This window comes from Hyla sarda, unplaced genomic scaffold (assembly GCF_029499605.1).
Source record: "Hyla sarda isolate aHylSar1 unplaced genomic scaffold, aHylSar1.hap1 scaffold_204, whole genome shotgun sequence".
Classification (NCBI taxonomy): Eukaryota; Metazoa; Chordata; class Amphibia; order Anura; family Hylidae; genus Hyla; species Hyla sarda.
This window is the reverse complement of record NW_026608702.1, coordinates 386,960-409,655: the sequence shown is the minus strand read 5'-3', so window position 1 is coordinate 409,655 and position 22,696 is coordinate 386,960. Positions and strand designations below refer to the sequence as shown.

Below are 22,696 nucleotides of genomic sequence, written 5' to 3'. Positions count from 1 at the left end.
AATGCATGGTCAATGTACAGCAATGACACACCTGTGTGAACAGCCAGGAGACCCCCCCATGTTATGTTACATAGTTACATAGTTAGTACGGTCGAAAAAAGACATATGTCCATCAAGTTCAACCAGGGAATTAAGGGGTAGGGGTGTGGCGCGATATTGGGGAAGGGATGAGATTTTATATTTCTTCATAAGCATTAATCTTATTTTGTCAATTAGGAACATTCAGCACCCACCCGCTATCAAGGCAGCTGCCTATCATGTCATGCCCTACCTGCACAGGTGTGCTGGCTACTCAAATGATCCAATTAAGGAGTAGTGTTGCTCACGAATATTCGCAATTCGAATATTATTCGCGAATATCGCATATTCGCGAATTCGCGAATTTCGCGAATATAGCGCTATATATTCGTAATTACGAATATTAGTTTTTTTTTTTTTTTTTTTTTTTTTTTTTTCACAGTACACCTCACAGTGATCATCCCTCTCTGCTTCCAGCTTGTGTGGTGTAAAGAAGGCTGTAATACTACTGTGTGAGACTGCCGTGCGAAAATTCGCATATGCGAAAATTAGCATATGATAATGTTCGCATATGCGAATATTCACAAGTGTTAATTTTCGCGCGCGCGAATATTCGCAAATGCGAAAATAAAACAAGATTATAACGAATATGCGAATATTCGCGAATATATGACGAATATTCGTCCATATATTCGCGAATATTCGCGAATTCGAATATGGCCTATGCCGCTCAACACTATTAAGGAGGCCATTTAGTCAGCAGCAGCAGAAGTCCTGTGCCTGGACGCTCCAACAGCGGCCAGACACAAGCAGAAGCAGCAGAAGCAGCAGCAGCACCACCTTTTGTTTTTTGGCTGCAGCAGCAGCAGCAGCAGCAAGGCCCACAGGGCTGGCTAGCTGGCTAGCCAGCAAGCAGGTAGCAATGAAAGTAGGAATCTTTCTTTTTAACCCTGTAAGGGGGTGGTGCACTGTACCCGAAGATACTGCCATATCGGGTCAATGCATAGGGCGACGGAAGCAAGCTTCGAAATCGGCCCCCGTTCTCAAAAATCCATTTAATATATGGTCCCCAGATAGGGGACGTATCAGATATTAAACTGATAAGAACAGATACTACACTTGATCTTAGCCAAAAGGCCGAGAAGCGATAACCGTGAAAGGGGCGGGCCCAACAAGGTCCCCTTCATGGGCACTATCACTGCTTGCTGTCAGGGAGGCTGCCAGACAATTTTCCATGCACACTCTGGGCTGGGGGGCAGTCAACCACCAGTACACACAGCAGAACCTAAACCCATACCATTATTGCTAAGCAGCAAGACAGGGGCCCATTGCACTCCCACGGGGCCTTTTTAAATGCAATCCATAACCCGGATTTGACAGGAACCCTTCTTACTCCTCCTACTTGCATGTGACACTGGGCTTAGGATCTGCATAGGAAACACACACACAAGCACACACCTACCTTTGTTGCCTGCAGATGCCTCCTTGGCTGTCCCCAAACGGTATCAAACCAACACCCACGGGAAGCTGTAAGCATAGAGGACATGCCTGCACCCCATTGGACTTACCTGTGTGGGTTAAATCCGGGTTATTTGACAACCTATGGCGGTGATGGTTCTGCTCAGGCAGAGCAGTGCTGATGCTCCTCATAAAGCTGTCGCTGCTGTGAAGGTTCTAGGTGACATCACAATCCCTATGGTTACATACACAACAAAGCTGGGTTGTTGTTGTTTACACTCTGCAAGGCCTGTGGAAGTGAGTGACATCATAGCACTGTAGTTCTGAGGGTTCTAGATGGATGCAACAATCTCCTGTTGCTTCTATGAAGGCCATAATAGACGACATCACCAAACAGCTCCATAGTCACATACACAGCAAAGGAGAGATGTTGTTTACACCTAGTGATGTCAGTGGTATTGAGTGACATCACAGCACAGTGCTAAGGCTCCTGGGCCTGGACACAGCAGCGGCTGCAATATCTCAACGGAGAATACGTTTATATATATGTGTGTGTGTGCGCGTATATATATATATATATATATATATATATATATATATTTCTCCGCCGAAATCACTTTTAAACCCATTTCCACCTTTTTTTCCCTTCTCTTCCTCTTATTTTTTTTTCACGTTTTTTTACGTTTTTCTCCTTTTCGCCTCTTTTCTGGGCGTATTATTCTTCTTTTTCTTCTTTTTTTTCGTCTAATGCATACCCCATCAGTGCAGCAATGCTTATTCAATACCGCCAGCAGATGGAGACACTGGGGGATAATTTTCTAAGGATTTATACTGATTTTTCCTGTCTGAATTTGTCGCACAGAAAGTTGCAGGCCAAATATGTGTGACATTTCTGCGACTTTAGCTTCTAGAGCATTTTTACAACATTATACATAGGTGCTGAATACATAAAAAGCGACTGTTCAGCGACAGACAAGTCGCATCGGCTGAAAGTAGGCCAGAATGTCAGTCCATGTTGGAGCAGGTTTAGATACAGTCTAAAGCATAGATCTCAAAGTCTGTGCACAGAATTTAGCAAGGGCCTCGCACCTTCTGATGCATCAGGTAGGTGCACTATAGCATAGCCTAACCCTCTGTACTTTGGTCTATATTGATGCGGGACATAGACAGCCAGCTGATGACCAATCCATTAGTGCAATGGATGGCTGGAAGCATTTGTCTTTGCCTTTGCAATACCACAGAAGCAATGCATGGTCAATGTACAGCAATGACACACCTGTGTGAACAGCCAGGAGACCCCCCCATGTTATGTTACATAGTTACATAGTTAGTACGGTCGAAAAAAGACATATGTCCATCAAGTTCAACCAGGGAATTAAGGGGTAGGGGTGTGTTGCGATATTGGGGAAGGGATGAGATTTTATATTTCTTCATAAGCATTAATCTTATTTTGTCAATTAGGAACATTCAGCACCCACCCGCTATCAAGGCAGCTGCCTATCATGTCATGCCCTACCTGCACAGGTGTGCTGGCTACTCAAATGATCCAATTAAGGAGGCCATTTAGTCAGCAGCAGCAGAAGTCCTGTGCCTGGACGCTCCAACAGCGGCCAGACACAAGCAGAAGCAGCAGAAGCAGCAGCAGCACCACCTTTTGTTTTTTGGCTGCAGCAGCAGCAGCAGCAGCAAGGCCCACAGGGCTGGCTAGCTGGCTAGCCAGCAAGCAGGTAGCAATGAAAGTAGGAATCTTTCTTTTTAACCCTGTAAGGGGGTGGTGCACTGTACCCGAAGATACTGCCATATCGGGTCAATGCATAGGGCGACGGAAGCAAGCTTCGAAATCGGCCCCCGTTCTCAAAAATCCATTTAATATATGGTCCCCAGATAGGGGACGTATCAGATATTAAACTGATAAGAACAGATACTACACTTGATCTTAGCCAAAAGGCCGAGAAGCGATAACCGTGAAAGGGGCGGGCCCAACAAGGTCCCCTTCATGGGCACTATCACTGCTTGCTGTCAGGGAGGCTGCCAGACAATTTTCCATGCACACTCTGGGCTGGGGGGCAGTCAACCACCAGTACACACAGCAGAACCTAAACCCATACCATTATTGCTAAGCAGCAAGACAGGGGCCCATTGCACTCCCACGGGGCCTTTTTAAATGCAATCCATAACCCGGATTTGCCAGGAACCCTTCTTACTCCTCCTACTTGCATGTGACACTGGGCTTAGGATCTGCATAGGAAACACACACACAAGCACACACCTACCTTTGTTGCCTGCAGATGCCTCCTTGGCTGTCCCCAAACGGTATCAAACCAACACCCACGGGAAGCTGTAAGCATAGAGGACATGCCTGCACCCCATTGGACTTACCTGTGTGGGTTAAATCCGGGTTATTTGACAACCTATGGCGGTGATGGTTCTGCTCAGGCAGAGCAGTGCTGATGCTCCTCATAAAGCTGTCGCTGCTGTGAAGGTTCTAGGTGACATCACAATCCCTATGGTTACATACACAACAAAGCTGGGTTGTTGTTGTTTACACTCTGCAAGGCCTGTGGAAGTGAGTGACATCATAGCACTGTAGTTCTGAGGGTTCTAGATGGATGCAACAATCTCCTGTTGCTTCTATGAAGGCCATAATAGACGACATCACCAAACAGCTCCATAGTCACATACACAGCAAAGGAGAGATGTTGTTTACACCTAGTGATGTCAGTGGTATTGAGTGACATCACAGCACAGTGCTAAGGCTCCTGGGCCTGGACACAGCAGCGGCTGCAATATCTCAACGGAGAATACGTTTATATATATGTGTGTGTGTGCGCGTATATATATATATATATATATATATATATATATATATTTCTCCGCCGAAATCACTTTTAAACCCATTTCCACCTTTTTTTCCCTTCTCTTCCTCTTACTTTTTTTTCACGTTTTTTTACGTTTTTCTCCTTTTCGCCTCTTTTCTGGGCGTATTATTCTTCTTTTTCTTCTTTTTTTTCGTCTAATGCATACCCCATCAGTGCAGCAATGCTTATTCAATACCGCCAGCAGATGGAGACACTGGGGGATAATTTTCTAAGGATTTATACTGATTTTTCCTGTCTGAATTTGTCGCACAGAAAGTTGCAGGCCAAATATGTGTGACATTTCTGCGACTTTAGCTTCTAGAGCATTTTTACAACATTATACATAGGTGCTGAATACATAAAAAGCGACTGTTCAGCGACAGACAAGTCGCATCGGCTGAAAGTAAGCCAGAATGTCAGTCCATGTTGGAGCAGGTTTAGATACAGTCTAAAGCATAGATCTCAAAGTCTGTGCACAGAATTTAGCAAGGGCCTCGCACCTTCTGATGCATCAGGTAGGTGCACTATAGCATAGCCTAACCCTCTGTACTTTGGTCTATATTGATGCGGGACATAGACAGCCAGCTGATGACCAATCCATTAGTGCAATGGATGGCTGGAAGCATTTGTCTTTGCCTTTGCAATACCACAGAAGCAATGCATGGTCAATGTACAGCAATGACACACCTGTGTGAACAGCCAGGAGACCCCCCCATGTTATGTTACATAGTTACATAGTTAGTACGGTCGAAAAAAGACATATGTCCATCAAGTTCAACCAGGGAATTAAGGGGTAGGGGTGTGGCGCGATATTGGGGAAGGGATGAGATTTTATATTTCTTCATAAGCATTAATCTTATTTTGTCAATTAGGAACATTCAGCACCCACCCGCTATCAAGGCAGCTGCCTATCATGTCATGCCCTACCTGCACAGGTGTGCTGGCTACTCAAATGATCCAATTAAGGAGGCCATTTAGTCAGCAGCAGCAGAAGTCCTGTGCCTGGACGCTCCAACAGCGGCCAGACACAAGCAGAAGCAGCAGAAGCAGCAGCAGCACCACCTTTTGTTTTTTGGCTGCAGCAGCAGCAGCAGCAGCAAGGCCCACAGGGCTGGCTAGCTGGCTAGCCAGCAAGCAGGTAGCAATGAAAGTAGGAATCTTTCTTTTTAACCCTGTAAGGGGGTGGTGCACTGTACCCGAAGATACTGCCATATCGGGTCAATGCATAGGGCGACGGAAGCAAGCTTCGAAATCGGCCCCCGTTCTCAAAAATCCATTTAATATATGGTCCCCAGATAGGGGACGTATCAGATATTAAACTGATAAGAACAGATACTACACTTGATCTTAGCCAAAAGGCCGAGAAGCGATAACCGTGAAAGGGGCGGGCCCAACAAGGTCCCCTTCATGGGCACTATCACTGCTTGCTGTCAGGGAGGCTGCCAGACAATTTTCCATGCACACTCTGGGCTGGGGGGCAGTCAACCACCAGTACACACAGCAGAACCTAAACCCATACCATTATTGCTAAGCAGCAAGACAGGGGCCCATTGCACTCCCACGGGGCCTTTTTAAATGCAATCCATAACCCGGATTTGCCAGGAACCCTTCTTACTCCTCCTACTTGCATGTGACACTGGGCTTAGGATCTGCATAGGAAACACACACACAAGCACACACCTACCTTTGTTGCCTGCAGATGCCTCCTTGGCTGTCCCCAAACGGTATCAAACCAACACCCACGGGAAGCTGTAAGCATAGAGGACATGCCTGCACCCCATTGGACTTACCTGTGTGGGTTAAATCCGGGTTATTTGACAACCTATGGCGGTGATGGTTCTGCTCAGGCAGAGCAGTGCTGATGCTCCTCATAAAGCTGTCGCTGCTGTGAAGGTTCTAGGTGACATCACAATCCCTATGGTTACATACACAACAAAGCTGGGTTGTTGTTGTTTACACTCTGCAAGGCCTGTGGAAGTGAGTGACATCATAGCACTGTAGTTCTGAGGGTTCTAGATGGATGCAACAATCTCCTGTTGCTTCTATGAAGGCCATAATAGACGACATCACCAAACAGCTCCATAGTCACATACACAGCAAAGGAGAGATGTTGTTTACACCTAGTGATGTCAGTGGTATTGAGTGACATCACAGCACAGTGCTAAGGCTCCTGGGCCTGGACACAGCAGCGGCTGCAATATCTCAACGGAGAATACGTTTATATATATGTGTGTGTGTGCGCGTATATATATATATATATATATATATATATATATATATATATATATATATTTCTCCGCCGAAATCACTTTTAAACCCATTTCCACCTTTTTTTCCCTTCTCTTCCTCTTACTTTTTTTTCACGTTTTTTTACGTTTTTCTCCTTTTCGCCTCTTTTCTGGGCGTATTATTCTTCTTTTTCTTCTTTTTTTTCGTCTAATGCATACCCCATCAGTGCAGCAATGCTTATTCAATACCGCCAGCAGATGGAGACACTGGGGGATAATTTTCTAAGGATTTATACTGATTTTTCCTGTCTGAATTTGTCGCACAGAAAGTTGCAGGCCAAATATGTGTGACATTTCTGCGACTTTAGCTTCTAGAGCATTTTTACAACATTATACATAGGTGCTGAATACATAAAAAGCGACTGTTCAGCGACAGACAAGTCGCATCGGCTGAAAGTAGGCCAGAATGTCAGTCCATGTTGGAGCAGGTTTAGATACAGTCTAAAGCATAGATCTCAAAGTCTGTGCACAGAATTTAGCAAGGGCCTCGCACCTTCTGATGCATCAGGTAGGTGCACTATAGCATAGCCTAACCCTCTGTACTTTGGTCTATATTGATGCGGGACATAGACAGCCAGCTGATGACCAATCCATTAGTGCAATGGATGGCTGGAAGCATTTGTCTTTGCCTTTGCAATACCACAGAAGCAATGCATGGTCAATGTACAGCAATGACACACCTGTGTGAACAGCCAGGAGACCCCCCCATGTTATGTTACATAGTTACATAGTTAGTACGGTCGAAAAAAGACATATGTCCATCAAGTTCAACCAGGGAATTAAGGGGTAGGGGTGTGGCGCGATATTGGGGAAGGGATGAGATTTTATATTTCTTCATAAGCATTAATCTTATTTTGTCAATTAGGAACATTCAGCACCCACCCGCTATCAAGGCAGCTGCCTATCATGTCATGCCCTACCTGCACAGGTGTGCTGGCTACTCAAATGATCCAATTAAGGAGGCCATTTAGTCAGCAGCAGCAGAAGTCCTGTGCCTGGACGCTCCAACAGCGGCCAGACACAAGCAGAAGCAGCAGAAGCAGCAGCAGCACCACCTTTTGTTTTTTGGCTGCAGCAGCAGCAGCAGCAGCAAGGCCCACAGGGCTGGCTAGCTGGCTAGCCAGCAAGCAGGTAGCAATGAAAGTAGGAATCTTTCTTTTTAACCCTGTAAGGGGGTGGTGCACTGTACCCGAAGATACTGCCATATCGGGTCAATGCATAGGGCGACGGAAGCAAGCTTCGAAATCGGCCCCCGTTCTCAAAAATCCATTTAATATATGGTCCCCAGATAGGGGACGTATCAGATATTAAACTGATAAGAACAGATACTACACTTGATCTTAGCCAAAAGGCCGAGAAGCGATAACCGTGAAAGGGGCGGGCCCAACAAGGTCCCCTTCATGGGCACTATCACTGCTTGCTGTCAGGGAGGCTGCCAGACAATTTTCCATGCACACTCTGGGCTGGGGGGCAGTCAACCACCAGTACACACAGCAGAACCTAAACCCATACCATTATTGCTAAGCAGCAAGACAGGGGCCCATTGCACTCCCACGGGGCCTTTTTAAATGCAATCCATAACCCGGATTTGCCAGGAACCCTTCTTACTCCTCCTACTTGCATGTGACACTGGGCTTAGGATCTGCATAGGAAACACACACACAAGCACACACCTACCTTTGTTGCCTGCAGATGCCTCCTTGGCTGTCCCCAAACGGTATCAAACCAACACCCACGGGAAGCTGTAAGCATAGAGGACATGCCTGCACCCCATTGGACTTACCTGTGTGGGTTAAATCCGGGTTATTTGACAACCTATGGCGGTGATGGTTCTGCTCAGGCAGAGCAGTGCTGATGCTCCTCATAAAGCTGTCGCTGCTGTGAAGGTTCTAGGTGACATCACAATCCCTATGGTTACATACACAACAAAGCTGGGTTGTTGTTGTTTACACTCTGCAAGGCCTGTGGAAGTGAGTGACATCATAGCACTGTAGTTCTGAGGGTTCTAGATGGATGCAACAATCTCCTGTTGCTTCTATGAAGGCCATAATAGACGACATCACCAAACAGCTCCATAGTCACATACACAGCAAAGGAGAGATGTTGTTTACACCTAGTGATGTCAGTGGTATTGAGTGACATCACAGCACAGTGCTAAGGCTCCTGGGCCTGGACACAGCAGCGGCTGCAATATCTCAACGGAGAATACGTTTATATATATGTGTGTGTGTGCGCGTATATATATATATATATATATATATATATATATATATATATATTTCTCCGCCGAAATCACTTTTAAACCCATTTCCACCTTTTTTTCCCTTCTCTTCCTCTTACTTTTTTTTCACGTTTTTTTACGTTTTTCTCCTTTTCGCCTCTTTTCTGGGCGTATTATTCTTCTTTTTCTTCTTTTTTTTCGTCTAATGCATACCCCATCAGTGCAGCAATGCTTATTCAATACCGCCAGCAGATGGAGACACTGGGGGATAATTTTCTAAGGATTTATACTGATTTTTCCTGTCTGAATTTGTCGCACAGAAAGTTGCAGGCCAAATATGTGTGACATTTCTGCGACTTTAGCTTCTAGAGCATTTTTACAACATTATACATAGGTGCTGAATACATAAAAAGCGACTGTTCAGCGACAGACAAGTCGCATCGGCTGAAAGTAGGCCAGAATGTCAGTCCATGTTGGAGCAGGTTTAGATACAGTCTAAAGCATAGATCTCAAAGTCTGTGCACAGAATTTAGCAAGGGCCTCGCACCTTCTGATGCATCAGGTAGGTGCACTATAGCATAGCCTAACCCTCTGTACTTTGGTCTATATTGATGCGGGACATAGACAGCCAGCTGATGACCAATCCATTAGTGCAATGGATGGCTGGAAGCATTTGTCTTTGCCTTTGCAATACCACAGAAGCAATGCATGGTCAATGTACAGCAATGACACACCTGTGTGAACAGCCAGGAGACCCCCCCCCCCCCATGTTATGTTACATAGTTACATAGTTAGTACGGTCGAAAAAAGACATATGTCCATCAAGTTCAACCAGGGAATTAAGGGGTAGGGGTGTGGCGCGATATTGGGGAAGGGATGAGATTTTATATTTCTTCATAAGCATTAATCTTATTTTGTCAATTAGGAACATTCAGCACCCACCCGCTATCAAGGCAGCTGCCTATCATGTCATGCCCTACCTGCACAGGTGTGCTGGCTACTCAAATGATCCAATTAAGGAGGCCATTTTGTCAGCAGCAGCAGAAGTCCTGTGCCTGGACGCTCCAACAGCGGCCAGACACAAGCAGAAGCAGCAGAAGCAGCAGCAGCACCACCTTTTGTTTTTTGGCTGCAGCAGCAGCAGCAGCAGCAAGGCCCACAGGGCTGGCTAGCTGGCTAGCCAGCAAGCAGGTAGCAATGAAAGTAGGAATCTTTCTTTTTAACCCTGTAAGGGGGTGGTGCACTGTACCCGAAGATACTGCCATATCGGGTCAATGCATAGGGCGACGGAAGCAAGCTTCGAAATCGGCCCCCGTTCTCAAAAATCCATTTAATATATGGTCCCCAGATAGGGGACGTATCAGATATTAAACTGATAAGAACAGATACTACACTTGATCTTAGCCAAAAGGCCGAGAAGCGATAACCGTGAAAGGGGCGGGCCCAACAAGGTCCCCTTCATGGGCACTATCACTGCTTGCTGTCAGGGAGGCTGCCAGACAATTTTCCATGCACACTCTGGGCTGGGGGGCAGTCAACCACCAGTACACACAGCAGAACCTAAACCCATACCATTATTGCTAAGCAGCAAGACAGGGGCCCATTGCACTCCCACGGGGCCTTTTTAAATGCAATCCATAACCCGGATTTGCCAGGAACCCTTCTTACTCCTCCTACTTGCATGTGACACTGGGCTTAGGATCTGCATAGGAAACACACACACAAGCACACACCTACCTTTGTTGCCTGCAGATGCCTCCTTGGCTGTCCCCAAACGGTATCAAACCAACACCCACGGGAAGCTGTAAGCATAGAGGACATGCCTGCACCCCATTGGACTTACCTGTGTGGGTTAAATCCGGGTTATTTGACAACCTATGGCGGTGATGGTTCTGCTCAGGCAGAGCAGTGCTGATGCTCCTCATAAAGCTGTCGCTGCTGTGAAGGTTCTAGGTGACATCACAATCCCTATGGTTACATACACAACAAAGCTGGGTTGTTGTTGTTTACACTCTGCAAGGCCTGTGGAAGTGAGTGACATCATAGCACTGTAGTTCTGAGGGTTCTAGATGGATGCAACAATCTCCTGTTGCTTCTATGAAGGCCATAATAGACGACATCACCAAACAGCTCCATAGTCACATACACAGCAAAGGAGAGATGTTGTTTACACCTAGTGATGTCAGTGGTATTGAGTGACATCACAGCACAGTGCTAAGGCTCCTGGGCCTGGACACAGCAGCGGCTGCAATATCTCAACGGAGAATACGTTTATATATATGTGTGTGTGTGCGCGTATATATATATATATATATATATATATATATATATATATATATATTTCTCCGCCGAAATCACTTTTAAACCCATTTCCACCTTTTTTTCCCTTCTCTTCCTCTTACTTTTTTTTCACGTTTTTTTACGTTTTTCTCCTTTTCGCCTCTTTTCTGGGCGTATTATTCTTCTTTTTCTTCTTTTTTTTCGTCTAATGCATACCCCATCAGTGCAGCAATGCTTATTCAATACCGCCAGCAGATGGAGACACTGGGGGATAATTTTCTAAGGATTTATACTGATTTTTCCTGTCTGAATTTGTCGCACAGAAAGTTGCAGGCCAAATATGTGTGACATTTCTGCGACTTTAGCTTCTAGAGCATTTTTACAACATTATACATAGGTGCTGAATACATAAAAAGCGACTGTTCAGCGACAGACAAGTCGCATCGGCTGAAAGTAGGCCAGAATGTCAGTCCATGTTGGAGCAGGTTTAGATACAGTCTAAAGCATAGATCTCAAAGTCTGTGCACAGAATTTAGCAAGGGCCTCGCACCTTCTGATGCATCAGGTAGGTGCACTATAGCATAGCCTAACCCTCTGTACTTTGGTCTATATTGATGCGGGACATAGACAGCCAGCTGATGACCAATCCATTAGTGCAATGGATGGCTGGAAGCATTTGTCTTTGCCTTTGCAATACCACAGAAGCAATGCATGGTCAATGTACAGCAATGACACACCTGTGTGAACAGCCAGGAGACCCCCCCATGTTATGTTACATAGTTACATAGTTAGTACGGTCGAAAAAAGACATATGTCCATCAAGTTCAACCAGGGAATTAAGGGGTAGGGGTGTGGCGCGATATTGGGGAAGGGATGAGATTTTATATTTCTTCATAAGCATTAATCTTATTTTGTCAATTAGGAACATTCAGCACCCACCCGCTATCAAGGCAGCTGCCTATCATGTCATGCCCTACCTGCACAGGTGTGCTGGCTACTCAAATGATCCAATTAAGGAGGCCATTTAGTCAGCAGCAGCAGAAGTCCTGTGCCTGGACGCTCCAACAGCGGCCAGACACAAGCAGAAGCAGCAGAAGCAGCAGCAGCACCACCTTTTGTTTTTTGGCTGCAGCAGCAGCAGCAGCAGCAAGGCCCACAGGGCTGGCTAGCTGGCTAGCCAGCAAGCAGGTAGCAATGAAAGTAGGAATCTTTCTTTTTAACCCTGTAAGGGGGTGGTGCACTGTACCCGAAGATACTGCCATATCGGGTCAATGCATAGGGCGACGGAAGCAAGCTTCGAAATCGGCCCCCGTTCTCAAAAATCCATTTAATATATGGTCCCCAGATAGGGGACGTATCAGATATTAAACTGATAAGAACAGATACTACACTTGATCTTAGCCAAAAGGCCGAGAAGCGATAACCGTGAAAGGGGCGGGCCCAACAAGGTCCCCTTCATGGGCACTATCACTGCTTGCTGTCAGGGAGGCTGCCAGACAATTTTCCATGCACACTCTGGGCTGGGGGGCAGTCAACCACCAGTACACACAGCAGAACCTAAACCCATACCATTATTGCTAAGCAGCAAGACAGGGGCCCATTGCACTCCCACGGGGCCTTTTTAAATGCAATCCATAACCCGGATTTGCCAGGAACCCTTCTTACTCCTCCTACTTGCATGTGACACTGGGCTTAGGATCTGCATAGGAAACACACACACAAGCACACACCTACCTTTGTTGCCTGCAGATGCCTCCTTGGCTGTCCCCAAACGGTATCAAACCAACACCCACGGGAAGCTGTAAGCATAGAGGACATGCCTGCACCCCATTGGACTTACCTGTGTGGGTTAAATCCGGGTTATTTGACAACCTATGGCGGTGATGGTTCTGCTCAGGCAGAGCAGTGCTGATGCTCCTCATAAAGCTGTCGCTGCTGTGAAGGTTCTAGGTGACATCACAATCCCTATGGTTACATACACAACAAAGCTGGGTTGTTGTTGTTTACACTCTGCAAGGCCTGTGGAAGTGAGTGACATCATAGCACTGTAGTTCTGAGGGTTCTAGATGGATGCAACAATCTCCTGTTGCTTCTATGAAGGCCATAATAGACGACATCACCAAACAGCTCCATAGTCACATACACAGCAAAGGAGAGATGTTGTTTACACCTAGTGATGTCAGTGGTATTGAGTGACATCACAGCACAGTGCTAAGGCTCCTGGGCCTGGACACAGCAGCGGCTGCAATATCTCAACGGAGAATACGTTTATATATATGTGTGTGTGTGCGCGTATATATATATATATATATATATTTCTCCGCCGAAATCACTTTTAAACCCATTTCCACCTTTTTTTCCCTTCTCTTCCTCTTACTTTTTTTTCACGTTTTTTTACGTTTTTCTCCTTTTCGCCTCTTTTCTGGGCGTATTATTCTTCTTTTTCTTCTTTTTTTTCGTCTAATGCATACCCCATCAGTGCAGCAATGCTTATTCAATACCGCCAGCAGATGGAGACACTGGGGGATAATTTTCTAAGGATTTATACTGATTTTTCCTGTCTGAATTTGTCGCACAGAAAGTTGCAGGCCAAATATGTGTGACATTTCTGCGACTTTAGCTTCTAGAGCATTTTTACAACATTATACATAGGTGCTGAATACATAAAAAGCGACTGTTCAGCGACAGACAAGTCGCATCGGCTGAAAGTAGGCCAGAATGTCAGTCCATGTTGGAGCAGGTTTAGATACAGTCTAAAGCATAGATCTCAAAGTCTGTGCACAGAATTTAGCAAGGGCCTCGCACCTTCTGATGCATCAGGTAGGTGCACTATAGCATAGCCTAACCCTCTGTACTTTGGTCTATATTGATGCGGGACATAGACAGCCAGCTGATGACCAATCCATTAGTGGAATGGATGGCTGGAAGCATTTGTCTTTGCCTTTGCAATACCACAGAAGCAATGCATGGTCAATGTACAGCAATGACACACCTGTGTGAACAGCCAGGAGACCCCCCCCCCCCATGTTATGTTACATAGTTACATAGTTAGTACGGTCGAAAAAAGACATATGTCCATCAAGTTCAACCAGGGAATTAAGGGGTAGGGGTGTGGCGCGATATTGGGGAAGGGATGAGATTTTATATTTCTTCATAAGCATTAATCTTATTTTGTCAATTAGGAACATTCAGCACCCACCCGCTATCAAGGCAGCTGCCTATCATGTCATGCCCTACCTGCACAGGTGTGCTGGCTACTCAAATGATCCAATTAAGGAGGCCATTTTGTCAGCAGCAGCAGAAGTCCTGTGCCTGGACGCTCCAACAGCGGCCAGACACAAGCAGAAGCAGCAGAAGCAGCAGCAGCACCACCTTTTGTTTTTTGGCTGCAGCAGCAGCAGCAGCAGCAAGGCCCACAGGGCTGGCTAGCTGGCTAGCCAGCAAGCAGGTAGCAATGAAAGTAGGAATCTTTCTTTTTAACCCTGTAAGGGGGTGGTGCACTGTACCCGAAGATACTGCCATATCGGGTCAATGCATAGGGCGACGGAAGCAAGCTTCGAAATCGGCCCCCGTTCTCAAAAATCCATTTAATATATGGTCCCCAGATAGGGGACGTATCAGATATTAAACTGATAAGAACAGATACTACACTTGATCTTAGCCAAAAGGCCGAGAAGCGATAACCGTGAAAGGGGCGGGCCCAACAAGGTCCCCTTCATGGGCACTATCACTGCTTGCTGTCAGGGAGGCTGCCAGACAATTTTCCATGCACACTCTGGGCTGGGGGGCAGTCAACCACCAGTACACACAGCAGAACCTAAACCCATACCATTATTGCTAAGCAGCAAGACAGGGGCCCATTGCACTCCCACGGGGCCTTTTTAAATGCAATCCATAACCCGGATTTGCCAGGAACCCTTCTTACTCCTCCTACTTGCATGTGACACTGGGCTTAGGATCTGCATAGGAAACACACACACAAGCACACACCTACCTTTGTTGCCTGCAGATGCCTCCTTGGCTGTCCCCAAACGGTATCAAACCAACACCCACGGGAAGCTGTAAGCATAGAGGACATGCCTGCACCCCATTGGACTTACCTGTGTGGGTTAAATCCGGGTTATTTGACAACCTATGGCGGTGATGGTTCTGCTCAGGCAGAGCAGTGCTGATGCTCCTCATAAAGCTGTCGCTGCTGTGAAGGTTCTAGGTGACATCACAATCCCTATGGTTACATACACAACAAAGCTGGGTTGTTGTTGTTTACACTCTGCAAGGCCTGTGGAAGTGAGTGACATCATAGCACTGTAGTTCTGAGGGTTCTAGATGGATGCAACAATCTCCTGTTGCTTCTATGAAGGCCATAATAGACGACATCACCAAACAGCTCCATAGTCACATACACAGCAAAGGAGAGATGTTGTTTACACCTAGTGATGTCAGTGGTATTGAGTGACATCACAGCACAGTGCTAAGGCTCCTGGGCCTGGACACAGCAGCGGCTGCAATATCTCAACGGAGAATACGTTTATATATATGTGTGTGTGTGCGCGTATATATATATATATATATATATATATATATATATATATATATTTCTCCGCCGAAATCACTTTTAAACCCATTTCCACCTTTTTTTCCCTTCTCTTCCTCTTACTTTTTTTTCACGTTTTTTTACGTTTTTCTCCTTTTCGCCTCTTTTCTGGGCGTATTATTCTTCTTTTTCTTCTTTTTTTTCGTCTAATGCATACCCCATCAGTGCAGCAATGCTTATTCAATACCGCCAGCAGATGGAGACACTGGGGGATAATTTTCTAAGGATTTATACTGATTTTTCCTGTCTGAATTTGTCGCACAGAAAGTTGCAGGCCAAATATGTGTGACATTTCTGCGACTTTAGCTTCTAGAGCATTTTTACAACATTATACATAGGTGCTGAATACATAAAAAGCGACTGTTCAGCGACAGACAAGTCGCATCGGCTGAAAGTAGGCCAGAATGTCAGTCCATGTTGGAGCAGGTTTAGATACAGTCTAAAGCATAGATCTCAAAGTCTGTGCACAGAATTTAGCAAGGGCCTCGCACCTTCTGATGCATCAGGTAGGTGCACTATAGCATAGCCTAACCCTCTGTACTTTGGTCTATATTGATGCGGGACATAGACAGCCAGCTGATGACCAATCCATTAGTGCAATGGATGGCTGGAAGCATTTGTCTTTGCCTTTGCAATACCACAGAAGCAATGCATGGTCAATGTACAGCAATGACACACCTGTGTGAACAGCCAGGAGACCCCCCCATGTTATGTTACATAGTTACATAGTTAGTACGGTCGAAAAAAGACATATGTCCATCAAGTTCAACCAGGGAATTAAGGGGTAGGGGTGTGGCGCGATATTGGGGAAGGGATGAGATTTTATATTTCTTCATAAGCATTAATCTTATTTTGTCAATTAGGAACATTCAGCACCCACCCGCTATCAAGGCAGCTGCCTATCATGTCATGCCCTACCTGCACAGGTGTGCTGGCTACTCAAATGATCCAATTAAGGAGGCCATTTAGTCAGCAGCAGCAGAAGTCCTGTGCCTGGACGCTCCAACAGCGGCCAGACACAAGCAGAAGCAGCAGAAGCAGCAGCAGCACCACCTTTTGTTTTTTGGCTGCAGCAGCAGCAGCAGCAGCAAGGCCCACAGGGCTGGCTAGCTGGCTAGCCAGCAAGCAGGTAGCAATGAAAGTAGGAATCTTTCTTTTTAACCCTGTAAGGGGGTGGTGCACTGTACCCGAAGATACTGCCATATCGGGTCAATGCATAGGGCGACGGAAGCAAGCTTCGAAATCGGCCCCCGTTCTCAAAAATCCATTTAATATATGGTCCCCAGATAGGGGACGTATCAGATATTAAACTGATAAGAACAGATACTACACTTGATCTTAGCCAAAAGGCCGAGAAGCGATAACCGTGAAAGGGGCGGGCCCAACAAGGTCCCCTTCATGGGCACTATCACTGCTTGCTGTCAGGGAGGCTGCCAGACAATTTTCCATGCACACTCTGGGCTGGGGGGCAGTCAACCACCAGTACACACAGCAGAACCTAAACCCATACCATTATTGCTAAGCAGCAAGACAGGGGCCCATTGCACTCCCACGGGGCCTTTTTAAATGCAATCCATAACCCGGATTTGCCAGGAACCCTTCTTACTCCTCCTACTTGCATGTGACACTGGGCTTAGGATCTGCATAGGAAACACACACACAAGCACACACCTACCTTTGTTGCCTGCAGATGCCTCCTTGGCTGTCCCCAAACGGTATCAAACCAACACCCACGGGAAGCTGTAAGCATAGAGGACATGCCTGCACCCCATTGGACTTACCTGTGTGGGTTAAATCCGGGTTATTTGACAACCTATGGCGGTGATGGTTCTGCTCAGGCAGAGCAGTGCTGATGCTCCTCATAAAGCTGTCGCTGCTGTGAAGGTTCTAGGTGACATCACAATCCCTATGGTTACATACACAACAAAGCTGGGTTGTTGTTGTTTACACTCTGCAAGGCCTGTGGAAGTGAGTGACATCATAGCACTGTAGTTCTGAGGGTTCTAGATGGATGCAACAATCTCCTGTTGCTTCTATGAAGGCCATAATAGACGACATCACCAAACAGCTCCATAGTCACATACACAGCAAAGGAGAGATGTTGTTTACACCTAGTGATGTCAGTGGTATTGAGTGACATCACAGCACAGTGCTAAGGCTCCTGGGCCTGGACACAGCAGCGGCTGCAATATCTCAACGGAGAATACGTTTATATATATGTGTGTGTGTGCGCGTATATATATATATATATATATATTTCTCCGCCGAAATCACTTTTAAACCCATTTCCACCTTTTTTTCCCTTCTCTTCCTCTTACTTTTTTTTCACGTTTTTTTACGTTTTTCTCCTTTTCGCCTCTTTTCTGGGCGTATTATTCTTCTTTTTCTTCTTTTTTTTCGTCTAATGCATACCCCATCAGTGCAGCAATGCTTATTCAATACCGCCAGCAGATGGAGACACTGGGGGATAATTTTCTAAGGATTTATACTGATTTTTCCTGTCTGAATTTGTCGCACAGAAAGTTGCAGGCCAAATATGTGTGACATTTCTGCGACTTTAGCTTCTAGAGCATTTTTACAACATTATACATAGGTGCTGAATACATAAAAAGCGACTGTTCAGCGACAGACAAGTCGCATCGGCTGAAAGTAGGCCAGAATGTCAGTCCATGTTGGAGCAGGTTTAGATACAGTCTAAAGCATAGATCTCAAAGTCTGTGCACAGAATTTAGCAAGGGCCTCGCACCTTCTGATGCATCAGGTAGGTGCACTATAGCATAGCCTAACCCTCTGTACTTTGGTCTATATTGATGCGGGACATAGACAGCCAGCTGATGACCAATCCATTAGTGGAATGGATGGCTGGAAGCATTTGTCTTTGCCTTTGCAATACCACAGAAGCAATGCATGGTCAATGTACAGCAATGACACACCTGTGTGAACAGCCAGGAGACCCCCCCCCCCCCATGTTATGTTACATAGTTACATAGTTAGTACGGTCGAAAAAAGACATATGTCCATCAAGTTCAACCAGGGAATTAAGGGGTAGGGGTGTGGCGCGATATTGGGGAAGGGATGAGATTTTATATTTCTTCATAAGCATTAATCTTATTTTGTCAATTAGGAACATTCAGCACCCACCCGCTATCAAGGCAGCTGCCTATCATGTCATGCCCTACCTGCACAGGTGTGCTGGCTACTCAAATGATCCAATTAAGGAGGCCATTTTGTCAGCAGCAGCAGAAGTCCTGTGCCTGGACGCTCCAACAGCGGCCAGACACAAGCAGAAGCAGCAGAAGCAGCAGCAGCACCACCTTTTGTTTTTTGGCTGCAGCAGCAGCAGCAGCAGCAAGGCCCACAGGGCTGGCTAGCTGGCTAGCCAGCAAGCAGGTAGCAATGAAAGTAGGAATCTTTCTTTTTAACCCTGTAAGGGGGTGGTGCACTGTACCCGAAGATACTGCCATATCGGGTCAATGCATAGGGCGACGGAAGCAAGCTTCGAAATCGGCCCCCGTTCTCAAAAATCCATTTAATATATGGTCCCCAGATAGGGGACGTATCAGATATTAAACTGATAAGAACAGATACTACACTTGATCTTAGCCAAAAGGCCGAGAAGCGATAACCGTGAAAGGGGCGGGCCCAACAAGGTCCCCTTCATGGGCACTATCACTGCTTGCTGTCAGGGAGGCTGCCAGACAATTTTCCATGCACACTCTGGGCTGGGGGGCAGTCAACCACCAGTACACACAGCAGAACCTAAACCCATACCATTATTGCTAAGCAGCAAGACAGGGGCCCATTGCACTCCCACGGGGCCTTTTTAAATGCAATCCATAACCCGGATTTGCCAGGAACCCTTCTTACTCCTCCTACTTGCATGTGACACTGGGCTTAGGATCTGCATAGGAAACACACACACAAGCACACACCTACCTTTGTTGCCTGCAGATGCCTCCTTGGCTGTCCCCAAACGGTATCAAACCAACACCCACGGGAAGCTGTAAGCATAGAGGACATGCCTGCACCCCATTGGACTTACCTGTGTGGGTTAAATCCGGGTTATTTGACAACCTATGGCGGTGATGGTTCTGCTCAGGCAGAGCAGTGCTGATGCTCCTCATAAAGCTGTCGCTGCTGTGAAGGTTCTAGGTGACATCACAATCCCTATGGTTACATACACAACAAAGCTGGGTTGTTGTTGTTTACACTCTGCAAGGCCTGTGGAAGTGAGTGACATCATAGCACTGTAGTTCTGAGGGTTCTAGATGGATGCAACAATCTCCTGTTGCTTCTATGAAGGCCATAATAGACGACATCACCAAACAGCTCCATAGTCACATACACAGCAAAGGAGAGATGTTGTTTACACCTAGTGATGTCAGTGGTATTGAGTGACATCACAGCACAGTGCTAAGGCTCCTGGGCCTGGACACAGCAGCGGCTGCAATATCTCAACGGAGAATACGTTTATATATATGTGTGTGTGTGCGCGTATATATATATATATATATATATATATATATATATATATATATTTCTCCGCCGAAATCACTTTTAAACCCATTTCCACCTTTTTTTCCCTTCTCTTCCTCTTACTTTTTTTTCACGTTTTTTTACGTTTTTCTCCTTTTCGCCTCTTTTCTGGGCGTATTATTCTTCTTTTTCTTCTTTTTTTTCGTCTAATGCATACCCCATCAGTGCAGCAATGCTTATTCAATACCGCCAGCAGATGGAGACACTGGGGGATAATTTTCTAAGGATTTATACTGATTTTTCCTGTCTGAATTTGTCGCACAGAAAGTTGCAGGCCAAATATGTGTGACATTTCTGCGACTTTAGCTTCTAGAGCATTTTTACAACATTATACATAGGTGCTGAATACATAAAAAGCGACTGTTCAGCGACAGACAAGTCGCATCGGCTGAAAGTAGGCCAGAATGTCAGTCCATGTTGGAGCAGGTTTAGATACAGTCTAAAGCATAGATCTCAAAGTCTGTGCACAGAATTTAGCAAGGGCCTCGCACCTTCTGATGCATCAGGTAGGTGCACTATAGCATAGCCTAACCCTCTGTACTTTGGTCTATATTGATGCGGGACATAGACAGCCAGCTGATGACCAATCCATTAGTGCAATGGATGGCTGGAAGCATTTGTCTTTGCCTTTGCAATACCACAGAAGCAATGCATGGTCAATGTACAGCAATGACACACCTGTGTGAACAGCCAGGAGACCCCCCCATGTTATGTTACATAGTTACATAGTTAGTACGGTCGAAAAAAGACATATGTCCATCAAGTTCAACCAGGGAATTAAGGGGTAGGGGTGTGGCGCGATATTGGGGAAGGGATGAGATTTTATATTTCTTCATAAGCATTAATCTTATTTTGTCAATTAGGAACATTCAGCACCCACCCGCTATCAAGGCAGCTGCCTATCATGTCATGCCCTACCTGCACAGGTGTGCTGGCTACTCAAATGATCCAATTAAGGAGGCCATTTAGTCAGCAGCAGCAGAAGTCCTGTGCCTGGACGCTCCAACAGCGGCCAGACACAAGCAGAAGCAGCAGAAGCAGCAGCAGCACCACCTTTTGTTTTTTGGCTGCAGCAGCAGCAGCAGCAGCAAGGCCCACAGGGCTGGCTAGCTGGCTAGCCAGCAAGCAGGTAGCAATGAAAGTAGGAATCTTTCTTTTTAACCCTGTAAGGGGGTGGTGCACTGTACCCGAAGATACTGCCATATCGGGTCAATGCATAGGGCGACGGAAGCAAGCTTCGAAATCGGCCCCCGTTCTCAAAAATCCATTTAATATATGGTCCCCAGATAGGGGACGTATCAGATATTAAACTGATAAGAACAGATACTACACTTGATCTTAGCCAAAAGGCCGAGAAGCGATAACCGTGAAAGGGGCGGGCCCAACAAGGTCCCCTTCATGGGCACTATCACTGCTTGCTGTCAGGGAGGCTGCCAGACAATTTTCCATGCACACTCTGGGCTGGGGGGCAGTCAACCACCAGTACACACAGCAGAACCTAAACCCATACCATTATTGCTAAGCAGCAAGACAGGGGCCCATTGCACTCCCACGGGGCCTTTTTAAATGCAATCCATAACCCGGATTTGCCAGGAACCCTTCTTACTCCTCCTACTTGCATGTGACACTGGGCTTAGGATCTGCATAGGAAACACACACACAAGCACACACCTACCTTTGTTGCCTGCAGATGCCTCCTTGGCTGTCCCCAAACGGTATCAAACCAACACCCACGGGAAACTGTAAGCATAGAGGACATGCCTGCACCCCATTGGACTTACCTGTGTGGGTTAAATCCGGGTTATTTGACAACCTATGGCGGTGATGGTTCTGCTCAGGCAGAGCAGTGCTGATGCTCCTCATAAAGCTGTCGCTGCTGTGAAGGTTCTAGGTGACATCACAATCCCTATGGTTACATACACAACAAAGCTGGGTTGTTGTTGTTTACACTCTGCAAGGCCTGTGGAAGTGAGTGACATCATAGCACTGTAGTTCTGAGGGTTCTAGATGGATGCAACAATCTCCTGTTGCTTCTATGAAGGCCATAATAGACGACATCACCAAACAGCTCCATAGTCACATACACAGCAAAGGAGAGATGTTGTTTACACCTAGTGATGTCAGTGGTATTGAGTGACATCACAGCACAGTGCTAAGGCTCCTGGGCCTGGACACAGCAGCGGCTGCAATATCTCAACGGAGAATACGTTTATATATATGTGTGTGTGTGCGCGTATATATATATATATATATATATATATATATATATATATATTTCTCCGCCGAAATCACTTTTAAACCCATTTCCACCTTTTTTTCCCTTCTCTTCCTCTTACTTTTTTTTCACGTTTTTTTACGTTTTTCTCCTTTTCGCCTCTTTTCTGGGCGTATTATTCTTCTTTTTCTTCTTTTTTTTCGTCTAATGCATACCCCATCAGTGCAG

General features: G+C 46.0%; 10 non-coding genes across 10 annotated transcripts; all 10 read right to left on the bottom strand.

Annotated features, from left to right (window-relative positions):
• Positions 1 to 976: 976 nt before the first annotated feature.
• LOC130317961 (U2 spliceosomal RNA) lies at positions 977 to 1,167 on the bottom strand. Its single transcript, XR_008864960.1, has one exon. It is a non-coding gene; the product is annotated as a U2 spliceosomal RNA (small nuclear RNA).
• A 2,078-nt stretch (positions 1,168 to 3,245) lies between these two features.
• LOC130317960 (U2 spliceosomal RNA) lies at positions 3,246 to 3,436 on the bottom strand. Its single transcript, XR_008864959.1, has one exon. It is a non-coding gene; the product is annotated as a U2 spliceosomal RNA (small nuclear RNA).
• A 2,078-nt stretch (positions 3,437 to 5,514) lies between these two features.
• On the bottom strand, positions 5,515 to 5,705 carry LOC130317959 (U2 spliceosomal RNA). Its single transcript, XR_008864958.1, has one exon. It is a non-coding gene; the product is annotated as a U2 spliceosomal RNA (small nuclear RNA).
• Positions 5,706 to 7,795: 2,090 nt separating this feature from the next.
• LOC130317958 (U2 spliceosomal RNA) lies at positions 7,796 to 7,986 on the bottom strand. The gene has a single exon (XR_008864957.1). It is a non-coding gene; the product is annotated as a U2 spliceosomal RNA (small nuclear RNA).
• Positions 7,987 to 10,076: 2,090 nt separating this feature from the next.
• On the bottom strand, positions 10,077 to 10,267 carry LOC130317957 (U2 spliceosomal RNA). Its single transcript, XR_008864956.1, has one exon. It is a non-coding gene; the product is annotated as a U2 spliceosomal RNA (small nuclear RNA).
• A 2,086-nt stretch (positions 10,268 to 12,353) lies between these two features.
• On the bottom strand, positions 12,354 to 12,544 carry LOC130317956 (U2 spliceosomal RNA). Its single transcript, XR_008864955.1, has one exon. It is a non-coding gene; the product is annotated as a U2 spliceosomal RNA (small nuclear RNA).
• Positions 12,545 to 14,613: 2,069 nt separating this feature from the next.
• On the bottom strand, positions 14,614 to 14,804 carry LOC130317955 (U2 spliceosomal RNA). Its single transcript, XR_008864954.1, has one exon. It is a non-coding gene; the product is annotated as a U2 spliceosomal RNA (small nuclear RNA).
• A 2,084-nt stretch (positions 14,805 to 16,888) lies between these two features.
• Positions 16,889 to 17,079, bottom strand: LOC130317954 (U2 spliceosomal RNA). Its single transcript, XR_008864953.1, has one exon. It is a non-coding gene; the product is annotated as a U2 spliceosomal RNA (small nuclear RNA).
• A 2,070-nt stretch (positions 17,080 to 19,149) lies between these two features.
• On the bottom strand, positions 19,150 to 19,340 carry LOC130317953 (U2 spliceosomal RNA). Its single transcript, XR_008864952.1, has one exon. It is a non-coding gene; the product is annotated as a U2 spliceosomal RNA (small nuclear RNA).
• A 2,084-nt stretch (positions 19,341 to 21,424) lies between these two features.
• Positions 21,425 to 21,615, bottom strand: LOC130317950 (U2 spliceosomal RNA). The gene has a single exon (XR_008864950.1). It is a non-coding gene; the product is annotated as a U2 spliceosomal RNA (small nuclear RNA).
• Positions 21,616 to 22,696: the final 1,081 nt, after the last annotated feature.